Source organism: Crocodylus porosus, unplaced genomic scaffold (genome assembly GCF_001723895.1).
Source record: "Crocodylus porosus isolate Cpor-Errol unplaced genomic scaffold, CroPor_comp1, whole genome shotgun sequence".
Lineage (NCBI taxonomy): Eukaryota > Metazoa > Chordata > Crocodylia > Crocodylidae > Crocodylus > Crocodylus porosus.
The window spans coordinates 26,061,745-26,081,757 of record NW_017728912.1 but is presented as its reverse complement, the minus strand read 5'-3'; positions in this window follow the sequence as shown (position 1 = coordinate 26,081,757).

The window sequence follows — 20,013 nt, the reverse complement described above, 5'->3', positions numbered from 1 at the left end:
ACATTTTATCTGTCTATGAGGCAAAAGGATTGTATGTTTCCCTGTGGTAACACACAAAGTCAAAAAAATCCACACCCTTCAGCGAGAATAAACTTTATTCATGACTGTGAGGTCTTTAGATACTATTGATAAAAGACAATACTATATACCAAGATAAACAGAAAGCATATAAATCCATGAAGTAAACAGGGGAGACTAATAATACCAAAAGTATTTTAAAGATCAAGATATTTGGCCCAAGGCAGATGAAGAAATGGCATAAATAGAAGCAACTAATGCAAAGCAACAAGAGGAATGATGGATGCAGAAGAAACCATAACATCCCACCAGAGGATGTCTTCATTCGCCACAAAATAGGAGATGACAGGGAGATGGAGGGGGCACAAGGAGGGAGAGTTGTTGTTTCATTTGTATTTAAATCCAAAATACTTACATACCTCCCATCACAGAAATGTCCAAGCATTTTAAAAAGGTGAAAGTGTTTACCATAAGAACCACTCTGTGAGGTTGGGCAGTGCCGTTATTCTCATTATATAAATGGGGAACTGAAGCACAGAGTGGTTAAGCAGTAGGTCAGGGGACTACAGCAGTGCTGGGACCTGAACACAACTCTTGTAAATCCTAGGCTACTGCTCTAATCATTACTTCTCATTTTGTCTACCTCATTTTTACAGGATGAGACACAGAGTCAAGTGCCATTTAACACGAGCAAGCCTGGCACTATGACATTGCTGCATCAACTCTGTTACTATTTTTAGCTGTTTTTTTCCTTCCCTTTCTGAAACTCAGCTTACCTTTGGAGATGAAAGTAGCCCAGGGTAACTGAACTAGTTAATGAGAAGTGCTGTTCATAAACTGTCACCTATCATATAAGTGCTAATGCAATAAATGACAGCAATTCAGCTATTATAACATAGTGCAGGGAGGGGGGTGAAGATCTCTTGCCCTTCCTCTGCACTGGCTGTATTTTAAGAAAGACCTCTTCGGGAAGGAGTTCCTCTGCATCATTTATGGGGAAGGAGAAGTAAAGAAAACAAGCCTAGAAAGCCCAGACAGTTTAATAAAGGGTCTTTCAGGCAAACACAGGAAGTGTCAATTTTATGCACACAAAGTGTCCATTTGATGCAATTGAGAAGTGTATCCATGTGCAAGATGACAAAGATTATTTTGGCAACAGGATTTTGAATGAAGTGAAGCTGGATCTCAGAGACTTTTCAGGAGTTTAAAAGTTGTGTAGGAGTGTTTGCAGGGCCTGGATCTAAATGAGTCCTAAATCATCTAGCACTAGTTAACTGCGTGGCCTGGATAGTGTGTTTTTTCTCTTTCTCAGTGGGATTTTCATTCTGAAAAAAACTACATATACACTAGAGATGTGCAAAATGGGCCATATTCAATTTGAATTGGATTCAGCCCAAACCAGGGACAGCGATTCGATTACTTGATTCAGGTCACTCTCCCAATTTGATTTGGCCTGATTCAAAGAATCGGTGATTCAGCCATAGACACAGCTTTAAATGTTTTTTCTACATTCCTTGAAGTACCAGGTGCAGCTCATGAATGCTGCAATGTTGGGGGCAGATGGAGCATCCCACAGCAGCATGGGGAGGCCCCCCCATGTGCTCGCTGGTGAACCTAGAAGTGAACTGGAAGTACTTCTGGTCCACTTCTGGGTCTGTAGCCAAGTGTGCATGGGACACCCCTTCCCATCACTCCCCTAACTCAGCAATCGACTACGAGGGGACCCTGCATACACACCCAGACCCGGAAGCCACCAGTCACCGAGCCAGGGGATGGGGCAGGTTCCCCACTGACAAGCCTGTGCTTCCATGGGACACTCCATCTGCCCCAGCATCTCAGTATTCACAAGCCACCCAGTACCTTGAGGTATATAGAGAAAACATTTAAAGCTGTCTCTATGTCCAAATCATCAGATCTCTCTGAATCGATTTGGAGAGTTCCAATTTGAGATTCGGAGAAATTAAAGGGTCTCCTGATTTGATTTGGATTTGGAGATTTGGCCACCAAATTGGGTCGAATCTCTGCCGAATCGAATCAGTGACCAAAGCTTCGCACAGCCATAATATACACGTCAAAGATAGACACAGCATGTTTCTTGAAAGATACTGTGAAACTTGATTCTAGGCATAAATTATAGACATACTTTGTACTTGGGTTCCATTTCTAAAGTATTATTGATTAACCCGTATTAAAATAACTATTTATTCTTCATAAACCTCTACTGATCTGTTGGACTCTAACAATCTGTGACTCCTACTGATGGGTTTTTAATTATGCAATACAATACACATTTACCATATGACATCTTATAATACGTATTAATCTTTCATTAACTTTCCTAACTTAATTATAAGTGCTATATTAATATAGTGTGAATCTTACTATATGTTTTCCCCCCATTAAGAACTTGTCCAAGACATTATTTTCATCCTTATTCAGTTACTCATGGGATCTGAAGCAACCATGCAGTTAAGCATTTGGCTGGACTGGACCTTGTGCAGCAATTTATCAGATCAGTAAAGAACAACAGAAGTCCAGCACTTGAAGACATACATTGACTTGATCAATATCTACAAATCTCCTCCTGATATCAGTGGGAGGTATGAACTGATCAAGGGCAACAATATACAGGCCTCGGAACAGGCTGAGTCAATACAGAATGTTATAAAACTCAGGGAAAGTTTGATAGCCTAGTAGTGAAAAAGATAAATAAATGAAAGATCTGGACAAAAAACATTGTGGGCTGTATTAGTAAAATATGTTGCATTTGTCTATAAGCATTTTTATGCCATGCTCATTCCTACTCAGTGCTGGGTTATAGTCCTTTAATCAATTAAACAGGTACATTTGTGATGGAAAACAAATTAAGTGGAACAACTCTGGATGACATTTTGCTTGTTGATTTGTCTTGACTGTAGCATACAATGTGCTAAAGCAAGTGTGCCATCAAGTGGTACAGCAAAAGAGACTTTAGCAATGAACTGATCCTAAGCCCATTAAATACGGAAAAATTATAATGCCCCACTAAGCACCACTTATTTATTGCTAAATGTTAAGTGACAAATAGTGCTATGGTGGTATAGGATAAGTGTTATAGCTGAAGTCTAGGCATCCATCCTTACTGGGAATTTTCTGTTATAAACAGTCTTGAAAACAATACATAAAAATGGGACAAAAGTGTTAAGAATGAAAATCTTTACAGCACCTATGGTGTATGCTTAAAATTACCTTTAAGACTGCAAACCCATACATGTGACGCTGATACATGTAAGGGATTGATAATAAGACAAGTGTCATTCCCTTCAGCCCATTTGTAGGTTGCTGTTTCAAGCCCAGGTCAGGCTGGAAGAGCAAGGCAGTTATTGTCCTCTGAAAGCTGCTGACAATTGCTGTGATGGAAGTCTGTCTGTTGCCCAGAAAACAGCTGTCCATCCACATCACAAAAGATATTATCAAATCTGGAAGCTAAGGACTAGACAAATACAGGAACTAAATGATATAGGGCAGGGGTAAGACTCCTACTACAACTGTCCCTGCCAAGGATCCTTCATGTCTTCTGTCACTTAAAAAATAGAAAGACAGAAAGATTTTACAGTTATATATTTCCATATCTGGCATGCTGCCTAACAGCCATACTTGAACATCTAGGGCCATATTCTTAGCTGACATGAACTACCATAGCTCTGCTAAGGTCTGACATCAACTTTGCTGGGCTGGCCACATCATCTAGATGTCCAACTCCAGACTCCCAAAGCAAGTTTTATTCTCCCACCTCAGCCAAACCATACACTTAGGAGGGCAGAGAAAGCACTTCAAGGATGTCCTCAAGGCCAATTTGAAAAAATGTAACATCAACATCAACTTGTGAGAGAATATTGACCAGAAATGCTCCAAATGAAGGAAAAGTCTGTTGCAAGGATCTGAGTACTTTGAAACTTTTCAGTGAAAACAGGAGATGAAAAAGCGATAGTAACAGAAACAACATGTTTCGGGCTGACTCGAGAATGCAGAGCCACACCCCCCAAATGGAAATACATGCCCATGCTGCAACAGAGTCTGCCAATCCCAGATTGGCCTTGTCAATTATCTTTGGAGCCAGAGAAAGAGCTAAAAGCCAAATTCTGAGAGAGGGAGATATGAGCATCCACTTAAATCAGTTCAAGCTGAGAAAGGCATGCAAAGCCAGATTTTTAAAGGTATTTAAGTGCTGAAGATCACACAGAAGGTCCTTAGCAGGGCACTAACTCCAGTGATCTCCAGTTTTAGACCACTGCACTAGCCATATGATCATGAGGTAAATGGGGGACTGCCATATTCTAGATTAGCTTTAGGTATTTCCTTTTATTGCACCCATGTAAACCACTAGTGCTGGCTATTCTACTAGTCTCAGACTTGTAAAATCATTTTTTTCTGTGCTGCATTCACACTTTGTCTTCATTTATTTCTCGTCATCAAAACTGAATTGTAATTTCCCAGCATTTGCTGACCGAAACAGGAAAGACTATAAGATAAAGCATGCAGCATTTTAATATCATTCAACACGGTGACAGTAACAATATATTTTTCTTCTGAAGTGAACAGTCATATAGAGACATTTTTAATAGACTTGGGTTGGGGGGTGGGGGTGTTACTTTTATGAGTGAAAGTCAAATTTAAGTACAAGAGCTTCTGTACTTGAGAGTTAATGTAATCATAGCTGCCTATTGCCCCACACCAAATGCATATCAACTTTGTCCACTTCTTTGATGAAAAAAGCCAGTGAAATGTTGTTGTGTGATATGACTATAAAAGAAATAATGTGCTCTTTTTAGGCAATCAGAGTGCACTTGAAGCAAGTATTTCAAACAGAAGAAAAATATGACTAAGGGGGAAACAGTATATGGAGAATGAAATATGCACCGGGTTAGGGCATTTGTTATTATTTTTATTATTATTGAGGATATGAATAATTTGTGTGCAGTAGCTCCTAAAAGCTCCAATCAGGGTTCCATTGTATTAGGCTCTGTAATCATAAAAAAACCAACCCCCAAACAAAACAAAACAAAACAAAACAAAACAAAACAAAACAAAATAAATCATGCTCCAACCATAAAGTATGGTGAAAGGAGCTACTCTCCTCTGCTCACCTCTAATTTTACTCTCATTGTTCACACATCAGCTTCTCCTATTTGCCTGCCCCTGCAAGATGTACAGGAACTATTTATCCTCTTAGCATTTGTTTCTTTCCCCACCTCTCCTAGACACCCCACCTGGACCCATCTGTGCCTTGCAACCTGGCTAGATGGTACGTGCTCTGCATGATGTTTGCATGGGGTTGTACCCTGACAGTGAGAAGTTCACACACCCAGGGGTGAGAAGGGGAGTTGGCTTGGAGATAGAACTGCACACCTGGGCAGTAGAGTTCAGGATGGAAAGTTTTTTCCTCTCCACCAAAAAGAAATACTTACAGAGGCCCTGAGGCACCACATAAGAAGTGCAGATTATTTGTAGCCCAGGACACTTGGGAATACAAGCAAAGAAACTCTTTCATTATGTGCATCATGAAAGGAACGCTAGCCTTGTATTTTGCATTTTGTGAATAAGTCTGTAGTTATATGGTTAAGTTGTTCTCTTCCGCCTTGCCAAGATTGGGACCAAAAGTATTGTGAATCTGAATGGCAGAGAATCTGCATCCCACCAATAGTACTGTGATGGAAACTTCCCATCCAATTTGACTGTCTTCAAGCTGATGAAGATTGATTTAGAAAAAAGTGGGGTTTTTTTAATTGAATCACACTGTCTTCCTTTCTGTCCTTTTTTCAGTTGCCTTGTTGCTACTTATAAGGCTTGTCTGATTTCTAAATGGATTTTGTAATAATTAACTGGACAATTAACTGCATAAATTGGTAATTATTTATAATGTTAATTATGTAAATATTTACTGATCTAAAATATATCTGTGTGCAGTCAATATATTTAAACAACAACACGGCATTTCTGCGGTTACCACAGACCCGTGTTTGTTATCTCCATCAAATGTTCAAATGCAACAAGTTAGGATTATATATTTCCTTTCACAGTCACTGTTGGGTTTCCATCTGAAATATAATGGAGAAGAACAGCATTACTGCATGGACTTGGAAAGAGTGAAATAATAGCCTTTGAAGATAAAGAAACACCGGAACAAAATATGGTGGCATGCAAACTATTTGGAGCAGAGTTCTTCAGCATGCTGTGGTGCGTCTACACATGCTATTAATTTGTAGTAGGCTTACTGGACAGTAAAATACTGTGCAGTAAGCCTCCCCTGGGAACACATCTACATGTGCCCCCTGTTGAGAGCAAGCCTGCTCCGAATGGGAGGAGCCGAGTACAAGGCTGCTTCTACCCTGATATGGCCCCCTGCAGCATCCAAGAAATGCTCCAGGCTCCCCCAGGGTGCTAGCCGGTGGGATGGCAGGGAGCGTGGGCCTGTCCCCATGGTCACAGGGCCAGAAGAGCTCTGCTGGCTGCAGCAACAGCTGTCTCCTGGCTCTGTGCACATTAGGAGTTGTCCTGATGTGCAGGGGGCCAAGAGACAGCTGCCATTGCAGAGCTCTTCTGGTTCCCTGCACATGGGCATAGTCTCCCAGCAGGACTTCCCAGTGCAGCTCAGAGTTGGCTGGGAGCTGACCCACTTCTGGGGCAGCTCCCAGCAGGCTCCAATTGGGCAGGGGCTTCCACAAGCAGCCTGGATCTGGCCAGGAGCTGGCCGCCCAGCCAATACCAGGCTGCTTGGGTGAGACTTCACCCAGCCTGGAGCTGGCTGGGAGCTGCTCCACAAGTAGGCCTACCCCTGGCCAGCTCTGGGTTGTTCAGGGAAACCCCTTCCCAGCCTAGAGCTGTCTGGGAGCTACCCCAGAATCAGGATAGTGCCTGACCAGCTCCCGGCTGCTGGAGGAAATCCCTGCCCAGCCAGGGAACTACCCCACCGTGAGGAAGCAGGGATCTCCCCAGTCCCAGTGCAGCTCAGCTCCAGGCTCCTGTGGGGAGCCAAGAGCTGAGCAGTGCTGGTACACGGCAGGTCAGAGAGCTACCCCATCCTGGCACTGCTCAGATCCTGGCTCCTGGGGGGACCTGGGAGCTGAGCAGAGTCCGGACCAGGGGAGTTCCCCATCCCCTGGTTCCTTCTAGTGTTGGGGCTGATCAGAAGCAAATTTGCTCCCAGTCAGCATCTACACATGCACTACTGCACAGTTACTTTACTACCTGTATTTTCATGAACTAAGCAGTAGACTAATTTACTGTGCAGTAAATGGTGCACACATGTAGATGGTGATGCTTTATTTTGCAGTAGATTAGTCTACTGCATAGTAAAGCATCTCATGTAAACATACTCTGTAAGTACTTGCTTACTTTTAAATGCCTCAGTTTTCCATTATTTTTAAATGTGTTTGCTACCTTTACACAGGTCTAGTAAAGAATTAAGCTCTAAGAATTAAAACCAGACATTCCACCTCTGTTAGCTGCCCTATTATTGCTTTCTAACTGCACTTAGTCAAATGAATCTCTAAAATTAAACATGCAAACTCCTCAACAGATATATCCCTAAAAAATTTATAAATATACTCAACAAAAAATCAAATGAAGATCAAGTTCATAGAAATACTGCTTACAAAGTGAAAAACAGTATCAAATATACTAATAGTTTTGTGCAAAATGTATCCCATTGCCCACTGTGCCATCAAATCAACCTTTTAACTCCCATCCTAGAGGCAAAATTGCATCCAATAAATATCTAGTTTAAGCACCAGCATTATTATTTGTATTACCACAGTGCCTGTGAGTCCTGGTTGCATTTTGTGCTACATTTGTTTTGCTTTTTGATTAGATTTGTTCTTAAACCAACGTGATACACCAATGTCACTTTGATGGATCGTATTAATGGCAATAGCTAATGTACTGGAAGAACAAGTACAAGAGAAGGAGCAATTTTTCCTTTAATTAGTTTGGCATGGATCGTTCTGATTTTTTTTTTATGTCCGATAGTCTCAGTGCTTCATCCTTTTGTGTTGCCTCTTCATCTGTTTTATCATTGCTGATCCATAATGCAGTAGTGTATCAAGCAGAAAACCAAGGAACTACAAACATCAGTTCCTGTGCAGTTTTTAATGTTTTTTGTGTATTCTTCATGGCTCATCATTGGTGAAGTCTATTGAACTGCAGCAAAGTCTGCTTTTCTCTTTGTTCTTCTTTATTGGGAGGGATTTGCTTGAAGGAGGCAAGGATAATGAACTGGAAAATATTGTGCGGTGTTCAGATGCAGATCCATATTTCATGATTGGCCATTTTACCCTTTCTCTACACTAGAGTAGAGAAGATGTTGAAACACTTGGCTTTCAATTATTTTTGAATGATAGAAAAATACCTATATGACAGTTACATTTTGGGACAGAGCATTTTCCACTCAGAATATGTCATTTCATAGAAGTTGAAGTTTTCTGAAAAGACAGATAGATTTCAATAGATTTTCCTGTTTGAAAGTTCCAGAAAAAAGAGGGTTTTCTTTCTAGTTGTCAACCTGGAAACCCAGTGGCTCAAATATAGGCCAAGACTCTTGTGCATAAGGGAGCGTACAGTAGGGGAGAATGGGAACATAAAATACTCAAACAGCAGCTCATGGGAGGCTCCGCAGCAATTCAGGACATGGCTCAGAAAACAAATCTTTCTTTTCAGGGTGTTAATTCCAATTGGAATAAAATTTTGGGAAAAGCAAGGTATTCCAGAGTTTCTAAATCATTTTTTTCAGATCATTTTGTTCTGCCAAGCATTTTTTTTTCTGATCCATATTCAGAATGCAAACAAGCATCAAATTATCAAAGTTTCCCACTGGAAATCCAGATCTATAAATTATTAGTCAGGACTACCTGGCCCACAAGATACTGGGGAAATGGAAAGCTAGGGACTAGATCCACACAAAGATTTAGGAGTCTGAAATGGGGCTTCTGGAACTATTTCTAAAACTCAGTTCCCTAAACCGCTGCGCAGAACCTGTCAAATATTTAAGTTGTCCTCTTTCTTTTTTTTGTTTTTAATGATAAGGTTCTCTAAAGACTGAAAGGGATACTACTGAGTGCTTCTGGAATCACTGCAATATTCACAGTGCAAGATACAATTCAAATTAGGTTTTACAGTCAAAGGGTGGTGTTACAGTTTACCTTTAAACCATTCTAAAGGTACTTAAAATGGGAGCATCCATGCATTAAATAGTGTTAAACTGTGGTAAGTACCCTCCAAGAACATGTCCCCATGAGTGGGAATGTGGATATCCCCAGAGACAAACAGCAATGGCAGAATATGTGCCACTGCTGCTTTCCCAGGGAAATGCCTGTATAGATGTGCTCTGGCCCATAAATGTTGCCCCAGGTGCGGTAGGGGAGGCTGGGCCAGCACCTGGGTTGGCCCCAGCAATCTTACCTGGGGTCCTGAGGGCCTCTGAGGGCTGCAGCTGTGACAGTCCAGCAGCATGGAGCCTGGCCGGCAGCTGGAGCATGGCTCCGGCTATCCAGGCTCTGGTTTCCAGTGGCAAATGCTGCTGCTATGTGTGCCATGCTGGTTTTTTAAGGAGCAGGTTTTTTTGACACTGGGATTTGACAGGTCTGCAGTGCTGCATGCTACATGTCCACACTCATCTGGATGCGCCCTAAGTTTATTAAAGTTATGTCACTTCAAGTGTTGGTTATCTTTGAGGTCTTCTATCCATCTCAAACTAGGACATTATTAGTCTGCTCCATGGAGATAAAATAACCAATTTCAATCATCCAGCATCCCAGGATGAATGGCTACCAGCCTCTCTACCCCAACAAACTTTCCAGCCTTCCAAGCTCTACTGTCCAGGGGGTGGTACTGGCTCCAAACCAATATCCCCACTCACCTATCCCCAGTGAGTATGACCCCAGCTTTCATAGCACCACAGTGCTGGCTCCAATGACACCAGGAGACCCATTCTGGGTTCCTGGGCCAGACATGCAGCCCTCCCCTCAGAAAACTAAGTCTTTGCTCCATAGCCAGGTGGTTCTCCCCTAGGAAGGCATGTTTCCCTGTGCTCCATGCTCTCACCATACTCAAGACCCAGAGAAGTAGGGTCACACCCCTGCTCTCCAGGCCCTCTGGTAGCAAGTCACAGCTGTGGAGGTCAGATACAACATTAAGCTTAACCTGTGAATGCTGTGAAACCTGGTGACGGGACCTGGTGACTGTCTATAAACTCACTAGGGGGGCCAGAAGGGTTTGGGGGAGACACTGTTTCCCCTAGCGCCCCCTGGCATGACAAGGAATAATGGACACAAATTATTGGAGAGTAGGTTTAGATTAGACATCCGCAAGAACTAGTTCACAGTCAGGGTGGCTAGGAGCTGGAACCAACCTCCAAGGGAAGTGGTGCTGGCTCCTACCCTGGGGATCTTTAAGAAGAGGCTTGATGACTACCTGGCTGGACTCATTTGAGCCCAGTTTTTCTCCTGCCCAGGCAGGGGGTCGGACTTGAAGATCTACAAGGTCCCTTCCAACCCTACTTCTATGATTCTATGATTCTATGAAACTGTTGTAACTTTAACACCACCTACCATTCCACAAACTTAGATTGTTTTAAAGGTAACCTACAACTCAAAGTCTATTGGTGACACCGGCATAAGCCTGGATTACTCCATAGAAGTTACTACCTGTTGGCACCTGTGTGCAAAAGATTAGAAGTTACGGCTTATTATTTCTACTGTGTATCTTCAAGATTCCTTCCACTTGTATAGTGGTTTTTATCTTACATGTTAGGCGGGGGGGAAAGAAAACAAACCCCTAGAAATGTCTTTGAAAAAACAAAAAACAAACACAAAAACCCAGATAATATAGCTTTATTTATTGGTAGGTGGAAGGGAGGGAGTTCTAAATAATTTCTGTCTAGTACATTTTCCAGATTCATCTCCCAACTTTCTGTTTCTAATCCAGCCATGTAACATGAGGGCAGTTTGGATACAAATTGCATAAAGCCTGACTGTGAAGCTTTTGTTCACACTGGTTAACATATGAGTAGTCCCACTGGGTTCATGATTTGGCCCATAATGAAAAGTGCTAGGAGGAGAGGAGAAGGAAGGCAAAAAAAAATCCCTCTTTTCCTACATCTTCTACCATAATAAATCAGATGTCTGGCAACAAGTTGCATGCACTACAGATGGCAAAGGTATTTATTTTGCCTAAGGTACACTGAACAATGATTCGTTATTTGAATTCCATTTATAGATCCCAGTGAATGAAGGAGCTGCAAATCAGAACTACCCTGTTTTCTGTTGCATTGCCTTCAAACAGAGTGACAGAAGTATTAATTGTTAAACGTCACCTTGCACTGGTGCTGAGTCTAAGAGAAGGACAATTAAAAATACCCACAGACCTTCACGTAGTATCTTTCCCATTTGCTTGGATTGCTGTTCAAATTACTCTTCTGTCATTGACCCCAAAATTTAGCAAGCCTTGTCATTAAGAGTCGATGCAGTCTACAAATTGTTCGACCGGTTCCTGCTTGGTATTCTGTAAGCCTTTTCAATTTAAAGAAAGTCATTGATTGCACAATAAGAGGTTCCAAGAATCCAATTTTCAAAGAACATATGATTGTTGTCAGTCATCCTCCTGGGTATTACGATGAGTTGAAAGCAATCCTCTCAGTGTGGTCTTTCAGCATTTAGGACAGTTGTATAGGGGTCAGGACTCTTACAGAAGATGACAAAAAAAGTGACCTACAACTCCACAGGGTCTCTAATAAGGCCACTCGGTTTTCACTGTCAGGCTCTGCCTTTGTTTCCCTATTCTCCTAAAAGCCAACAGGCTGACTCAGCAGACAGCCACATCACCAAAACTTTCTCTCAGTACTTCCCCCTTCTTCCATGAATACTTTTATCATTCACAGACAAAGACAGTTTCATGTCTGTCAAAACAGAAGATATTCACCTACTCCCCCAAAGCCTCTGCTTTAGATTGTTCCTGGTGCTGCCTAAAAATCATATAACCTTAGTCACTCCTTTCACCTTTTTGTGATAAGATCTTCCTTCCATGATCTTTCCTGAAAGAGACATCTTCTCCCATCAGCTCTCCTGACCACTAGAGAGCACACCAGGGTCCATCTCTCCTTTCCTAAGAACCAGCCACCCAAAACCCCGCCATCCCGTCTTACAGGACTAGAGAGTGCTGTTCGTACACGCACCCCCAACCCACCTCCCCACATCACTGGCAGGTCTGTTCCTACTCAAGTTGCCCTTAGTCACTCATTGTTTTCATCTAGAGAGGCAGGGAAATCTGAATCAGGGGCAAGTGAAACCCAACTCCTTTAAAGTACCTGCTCATTATCTGACAGGGACCAGGCAAATGGCAGGAACAGAAAGCTTAGGTGTGGTCTGGTCTGTCACATAGACCCCGGCACTGCCAAGTCATGACAGAAGCCCCTTCAAAAAAATCAGAATAGGTGGTTGTAAGGATGTGTAAGTCCTCCTCATGCACACCACAGTGCCTATATGACATGTCCAAGAGACCCAGCACATGCAATGACTTCTATTGTTCATCTCTTCACACCCCCAACACATCTTGTTAGCTTCAGAGAGTGCATATACATGAGATGCTAACTGCACAGTAGCCTAGTAATACATCACAGTAGCATGCTGGGCAAAACACAAGCTAATATGCTACTGCACAATAGTATTAGGTTACTGAACAGTTAATGTCTGAAAAAAAACCCTGTGCTCCAGTGCTACTGAGCAGTAGCTTGAGTTACTGTACATTAATTTAGTATTTGGCTATCCAAATACTAAACTTAATGCACACTGCAGTAACTATGGCACATTAATGAATGTGTAGACCCACCCAGATTAGCCTTTAAATAGGTCTCCTAAGTTCCTATTTGGGCTTGTAACTCATGTCCTGATCTTCAGAAGTGCAAGTTAGTAAGCTCTGTCTTTAAGCCTGTCAGGTCAGGAAAAAAAGGAAAGTTTTCTGACTTTATTACTGAAATGGAAAATGCAGTGAGATTTTTTCTCCCACTTTCAGACAATTACCCTACATTCCACTTTCCACAGCTTATTTTTTGGGGTGATATTTGTGTCCAGCAGCCAACACCAGTAGAAATAATCAGATGGGGTGCAGAGATGCTTTACTGTTCAGTAGCATAGTTTAATGCACAGTAAACATGTGTGTCTACATGAGCACATGCTTACTGCACAAAAAATCTTGCAAATTGCAAGTAAAATTGCTACCTGCAAATGCAAATGGCAAATTTACTTGCAGTTAGTTACTGCACTGTAGTGCTTCTGTAGATGCCTGACTGGGGAGCAAATCTGCTCCCAGCCAGCTGGCCACCAGCAGTTAGAGCTCCCTGCCCCTGGGAGCTGCCTGTTGCCAGGGTGAACTCTGCCTCTGGAGTTGGGGCAGGGACTATGTCCCCCTGCCCTGGCAGCAGTGAGTTCCAAGCACCCCACTCCAAGATCACAAACAGGGAGCAGGTGCTGGGAAATCCTTATCTCCCAGAGCCAGCTCTGCAACATCAGAGGATCTTTCAGCACTGAACCCATGCTATGGAGCTGGTGCTGGAAGTATCGCGCTGCCAGGGGATGAGAAGCCTGTTCCCCTTCAGCTCTACCATCACAGAGGTGGCTGGGGAACAAGCTCTCCAGCCTGCTCCCTACCCAGTCTCCATTATCCCCATCTAATACATGTTTAGACACACCCATGCATAAACTCTGCATATATGGAAAAAGTCATATGAGATGACTTGCACCTCTTCACTGAGTGTGTCTACACATGATTTTGATCCGGGAAAAGTTTAAACACAAGTTAACTACTCAAGACTAAATTTTCCTAGGCAGGTATCTACACATGCAAGGTCTCTGAAGCAGATTTGCTTCTCATGACAGCAATCTGCTCCTAACCCTGCTAGCCCTGCACCAGCCCACTGCACCAGCCACAGGAAGCTCTAGGCTCCCCCTGCTTGCTGGTCTAGAAGCTGGCAAAGAGAACTAAGACAGGAGAGAGCTGTAATCTGGAAAAGGCTTGGACATTGCTCCCTGCCCTCAGTGGGGTGCCTGCTGCCAGAGCAGGGACAATGAAGCATCTCCCAGTGCCAGCTCCATCATCATGGAGCTGGCACTGGGAGAGAAGAATTTTCCAGCCCCAGGCCCTAATCATGTAGCAGGGGCTGGGAACTTCCTGTTGCTGGGCCAGGGGAACACTGTCCTTGCACCCTGGCAGCAGGCAGCTCCTCGGGACAGGGAGCAATCTCCCACTCCCTCCTGGCCAACCGCTATTGCACACATAGGCAGAGAAAGAAAAAAAAATGGGGGGGAGGGGTTCTGAGCATGTGCATTCCCCCCTGTTGTGGAAAACTCTGTGGGAGGAGGTGAAAGGCCCACAGGGGGGAGCAGCATCACCCAACACCATGCTGTGCTGGCCTCAGCTGCCTCCCTGCTCCACTTGATCCCACCCCTGGCCCAGCCCCAGCCCTCACCCTGCCCCAGCTCCCTCCTGGCCCCAGCAACACTGGCCCCAGCTGCCTCCCAGCCCCAGCTGTGCAGCTTTAGCTGCCTCCCTGCCCCAACCCTGGCTGCCTCCCCACCCTGGCCCCAGAGCTGTCCCAGGCCAGCCTCATCTGTGTCACTGGGCTAGAAGGAGCAGAGCCCCCAGTACCTCTGTGCCTGCCCTGCCTGGCCCTACACAGCTGGGGCAGGGTGAGGCAGGCCACAAGAAAGAGTCATGGCTCATCCATGGGCACAGGGAGGAGCAGCAGCTCCAGCCCCTGCACATGTCCTGGGGTGGGGGGGAGTCCTGTTGTGCTCTGGGAGGGGAGTGGTGGTGTTGGGAAAAAGTTTGGGCAGGCTACAGTGAATCTTGGGGTAGCTGCAGCCCCTTCCCAGTGTTTCTGCCACCTTCCCAGAGCGTAGTCCTGCCCCCACTGGGAAGAGTCCGGCCCGAGCCCAGAGTGGCAGCCTGCCCTGCCCCACACAGGTCTGGGGGGCATACACCCCCCCATGCATCCTGGGGTGTGGTAGGCAGCAGGAGCTGCATGCCCCACAGTGAGCTGCTTGGGGCTTAGTCCTACCCTAAGTGTCTGCCCCTCCCCCAGCCCTAGCACCACTCCCTCCCTCACCTCTGCCTGTGTGCCCTTTCCCACCCCTGCTGCTGGAAACCCGTGGCCGGGCTGCCTTGCAGCCCTACCACTGCCTTGCATTTAGAGGGGCTAAGCCCTGTTAGCACCCACACCCCCTTCCACCACCTATGACTATACAGTTCCTAATCACAACTAAGTTCACTATTTGCGTTGCAGGTATCAAATTTATTTATGGTTAGAGCCAGTTACTGCACAGTAAATGTCTGCACGTGTAGACACAGATGCTTACTATGTGGTAATTAGTTCTACTGCACAGTAAAGCATCTTGTGTAGATGCACCCACTGAGAAGCAAAGACATAAAGTCGGTGCTCCAGTACAGGAACACATACATGAGACACTAAAGGCATAGTAGATTAATTCTACTGAGCATTAGGATGGCCAGCAAAAACCATGAGCTAATGCACAGTAGAATTAGTCTACTGCACATTCACATCACAAAAAAAGCATGCACCAGTACTACTGTGCAGTAGCACCAATTATGTAATTACAGGTACTGAACTTAATGCACCATAATTATGGTACATTAATGATCCTGTAGACACATCTTATGATGATTAAGTTTGGCCGCTTTGGGCTGGCTCATGAAGACCCTGCCCTGCCATTGAAGGCCCCATCATCTCTTTCCCATCTGTGCTCCTGTCTTACATGATTCAACTGGGATTGTACATGAAAAAAGAACAGTGCCACCTCTTTCTCCCTGATTCCATAAATTCTAAACCTGTTCTAAGCAGAAGCCCTCTGAACATTTAATGCCAGGAAAAGGGTTTGTTTTAAGAAATATAGTGAGGAAGGAACAGTGGAATTACTTTGCTAAATTATAAATTAACTCTTTCACTAAGAACCTCGCAACGAAGTCAAGTATTTGCCAGACCCATTTCAGATTAACTTTGCTTAAAAACTCCAAGTAATATCTTGCAGTGCAGTAGTGACCTCTAGTGGCCACATATATTATTCACTATCCTGTATGTCTCCCTCCACCTTATATATATTTCCATAAGCAAGCACAGAAATGAATTAAATGTGAATTATTCTTCCACTTTTTCACTTATCAGTTTTGACCCTCTCTTCTGGCTTTGATCATCTTTTCCTGTATGTACTCAAGATGGAAAATGTCCTTTTATTAACTGATTTTTTATTTTTTGTCAAATTATTAGGATATTTTCTTTTTAATGCCTGGGGGATAAGCACTTCCAATTTAAGAAAACTCAAGCACCTGAATATAGACTGAAGGTGAAATCTAAGAGAGTTAGGTGCCAAAAACCTGATGAAGATCACTGGGAGTTGGATGCTTAATTCCCCAAAGTGCTTTTCAATATCCTGACCCTGAGCATGTCCATGACAGTTGCCTGGTGACCAAAGATGCCAAGCACTCATGTCTCTAAGGGACCAGAAGTCCCCAGAGCTGCTTTTTACAGCATTAAATGGGGAAGGGGGGCACAAGGGGACCCATCCCAACTTTGCCCTCCTGATTGTGCCATGATTGTGAGACATTATGACTGTTCTGTATCTGTTCTGTATGAAAAATAGGTCACAGAGGATTAATTAACTATTGTGCCATTATCTTTAATAATTTTTACCTGTGTAAGTTCTTTGAAATATTCTACAGGATTGTACTATTGCAGAAGTGCATTGGAATTTAACTCATCCAATGGTGTGTCTACCTGAGATGCTTCAAGAGCATTAGACTAAATGTACTGTGCATTAGTGTGGTGGACAAAGCCCGTGCTAATGTGCTAATGCACAGCAGATTTAGTGTAATGCACATTAACATCACTAAAAAAGTATTAATCTGCACTAATGCTCTGTAGTGCCAATTACGGTGCATTTAGTACCTGTCATTACAGGTACTACACTTAATGCACCATAATTATTGCACATTAATGGACATGTGGACACGCACCCACATCTTTCCAAAATCTGCCTAATTTCACCCTGATCAATATCTTTCGATGTGTCCTATTCAGCAGTAATTGTGGGTGACGAGTAAGCAGTCAGGTGCAATGATGAATAAATCCAGTTCCAGGTGTCCAACTGTTTGAAGCACAGAGAAAATTCAAATTGACTTAAAATCAAATACCCATTCTCAGACTTGGATAATAGGTATCAACTATGATGAATAAAACTGAGATAGTGGATGTAACAACAGTAGAGCCCCAACAGCTGGAAAGCTACTTGTGCAATACTTTGGCTTTTTAGAAGTAATGGAGAACAGGTCAAAAAAGAATATATTGCCTTGAAGAATGAAGCAATTTATAGGGCAGTATATAGTCTAGCATGTACATATATTATATCACAGGTGCAAACTAGTACCTTATTTCAGTATGATGTCACTTTCACAGTGTACTGTTCCATGTATAGTGATTTCCAATCAGTGACAAGTGCGTCCATACACTTTCTATAATCAGCTTTCCAGGCCCATAACACCATAAGGCATTCCAGCTGGTGATAATTACTGTGTAACTGCTGGTCTATTTCCCACCCATCCATTTCAAGTTATCATTACCAACATGTAGCAGTACTCTGCAGTGAGAAAATGGGGTAAACAAATGCTTACAGCGTGTTTCTTCTCTGACAACCTAGTAAGACACCGTATTTACTGTGTTTCAGTGATAGGAATGCCAACACCAGGTGTTAAAAAAGAGTAAGTCAAGCTTCTAAATAGCATAAGATGAGCTCACTAAGCATGAGATTCTTAATTATTAACTGGGGTTTTTTCCCCTTTGCCTCACAGTTTTTTTTGTCCCTTGAGTGCACGCCTATTTTCAAGCTTCATTGTACAACCAGGAGTTTTTTAATGAAAGTTGAAACACTTGATTCATTGCAGAATTCCAGGAAATGGGGCCAAGGTTTTTAATGATATTTAGGAACCCCTTTCCCATTGATTTGGAAGAGTCATACCTACATACTTTTAAACAACCTCGGCCTGCCGTGTTAAGGAAATACAAAATTCCATTAGCCTCATGATAAACATTTTGAGCATGGGCCAAATTGGAGCAATGCCCATATTCAATTTGGGTATTCTGCAAACAGAAGGATTTTTGTTTCAAAACACAAGGAGCTGAGCTTTTCTCTCAAGAAAACAAGGCTGCTTGCAGATAATTAAAAAAAAATGGTGCTTTACTTTAAACTTGATGATTTCCTGCACCAAGCCCAGCAGATGCCCAGAAAACATATGACATTAATTGGACCCAGCTCTCCCAATATCCGTATAATTAGGCACTTTTGTGGAGCTTTTAATACACCTTGTTTTCTTGAGACGCTTAGTTCTTTCTGATTCCTCTGTCACCAGAAGTGAAGTCAATCCTACAAGTCCAGTCTGCTGTCAGTTCCACTTATGCCACCCAGTTCTTTAGTGGTGTTATGCAGCTGCAAATGAAGACAGGATCTGTCCCTGAAATTGGACCTGACGTTTTGCTCCAGCCTAAAAAACAAAAACAAACAAACAAAATAACTCTTTGAATGTATGTCTGTGCACTTTGTTCCATTGCAGGCTTACTGTACAATTTTGTGGATGAAGCACAGTCTCCACTACAATCCAGCTTTCTCTCCTAAGTCTTTCCTGTGCTGCCTTTGTCATGCTAAAAGCTACACTCCTCAGGGATGCTAGAGAGTAGGGTCCAATTTCTTGTTCCAATAAGTATGTAGAGGCTGCCTACTGCTCCACAATAAAATCTGTTGTTAAATTCTTCTTTTTCATTGTATGCCTCTGTTTATTGAATATGGTGGTCACTACAAGGCCCATCTCACAATATCACTTGCTTGGAATGGAGAAACTGAGATGCAAGTCCCTGATCTGCAATGGGCAAAGCAAGAACTTGATCATGTATCTCCCACCTCTTTCCAAATGCCTTAACCTTTGGCCGATTATCTCTCTGGGGGTGGGTTTCTTGTCTGGCACTGACCCAAAATTCCTTGCTTTGAGGAATATTCCCCGATTGCAGTTTTGTCCAAACTGACCTCCCTTTTCCTGTCACTGGCCTCAAAATTTCCATTCCACATGACTGTTTTACCTTGCATCTTGGTGTGATTCAGTGGCTTTTAGGGTACCTGTCATCCTCTTTCTTGCTTTGCTACTGACCTTTTGTGTGACATTTAGTAAGGTGCCACATTAGTCTATGCCTCAATGTCCCCTCCAGGTCTTTGTCTGTCATTTCTTTAGCCTGTACTGTTTCAGAGGCAGCAACTGTTTCTAGTTGCTCCTGTAACAGAACTGATGGTAAAGCCTTCCTGAGATTTAGCTTCACCTGCTCGCAATTCCTGTGTTATATATTAACTGGGGGAATCATTCCCAGTCCAATTAACAGACCTACAATGAGCAAACCTGGCTTATTAAACCTGAGTCTAGCAAGTGGTTGTGATTGTTGTTTAAAGCAGTGGTGCTCAACCTTTATTTTTTTTGGTCCCGCAGGCTGCGTGAGTGGTGTGGGGCTGGTTCATGGGACAGATTGGGCCTGCACCACCCAAATCAGATCTGCAACATCTGGATTGGACCCGTGTCACCTCCACTCAGCCATATGCCACCCAGATTAGGCCTTCTTCTCAGACCAGCAGCCCAATCTAGTGTGCCAGATCACTCTTTCTGATCCACCATGTTTCTCAGAGGGGCAGAAAACTGGCAGCAGAGGAACAGTAATTAATATTGCCACCACACCCCCACCACCAAATCTTTGGATCCATGAAGAGGCCTGTGGACTGGACGGAATGACTCTGCAAGCCAGAACTTGCCTGCATGGTGGGAGTTGGGCATTCCTGGTTTAAAGGGTAATCTAAAATATTACAGATACTCAAGTGAAAGCAAAATGCCATTTCATAAATTTCATAGATGTTAGGGCTGGAAGGG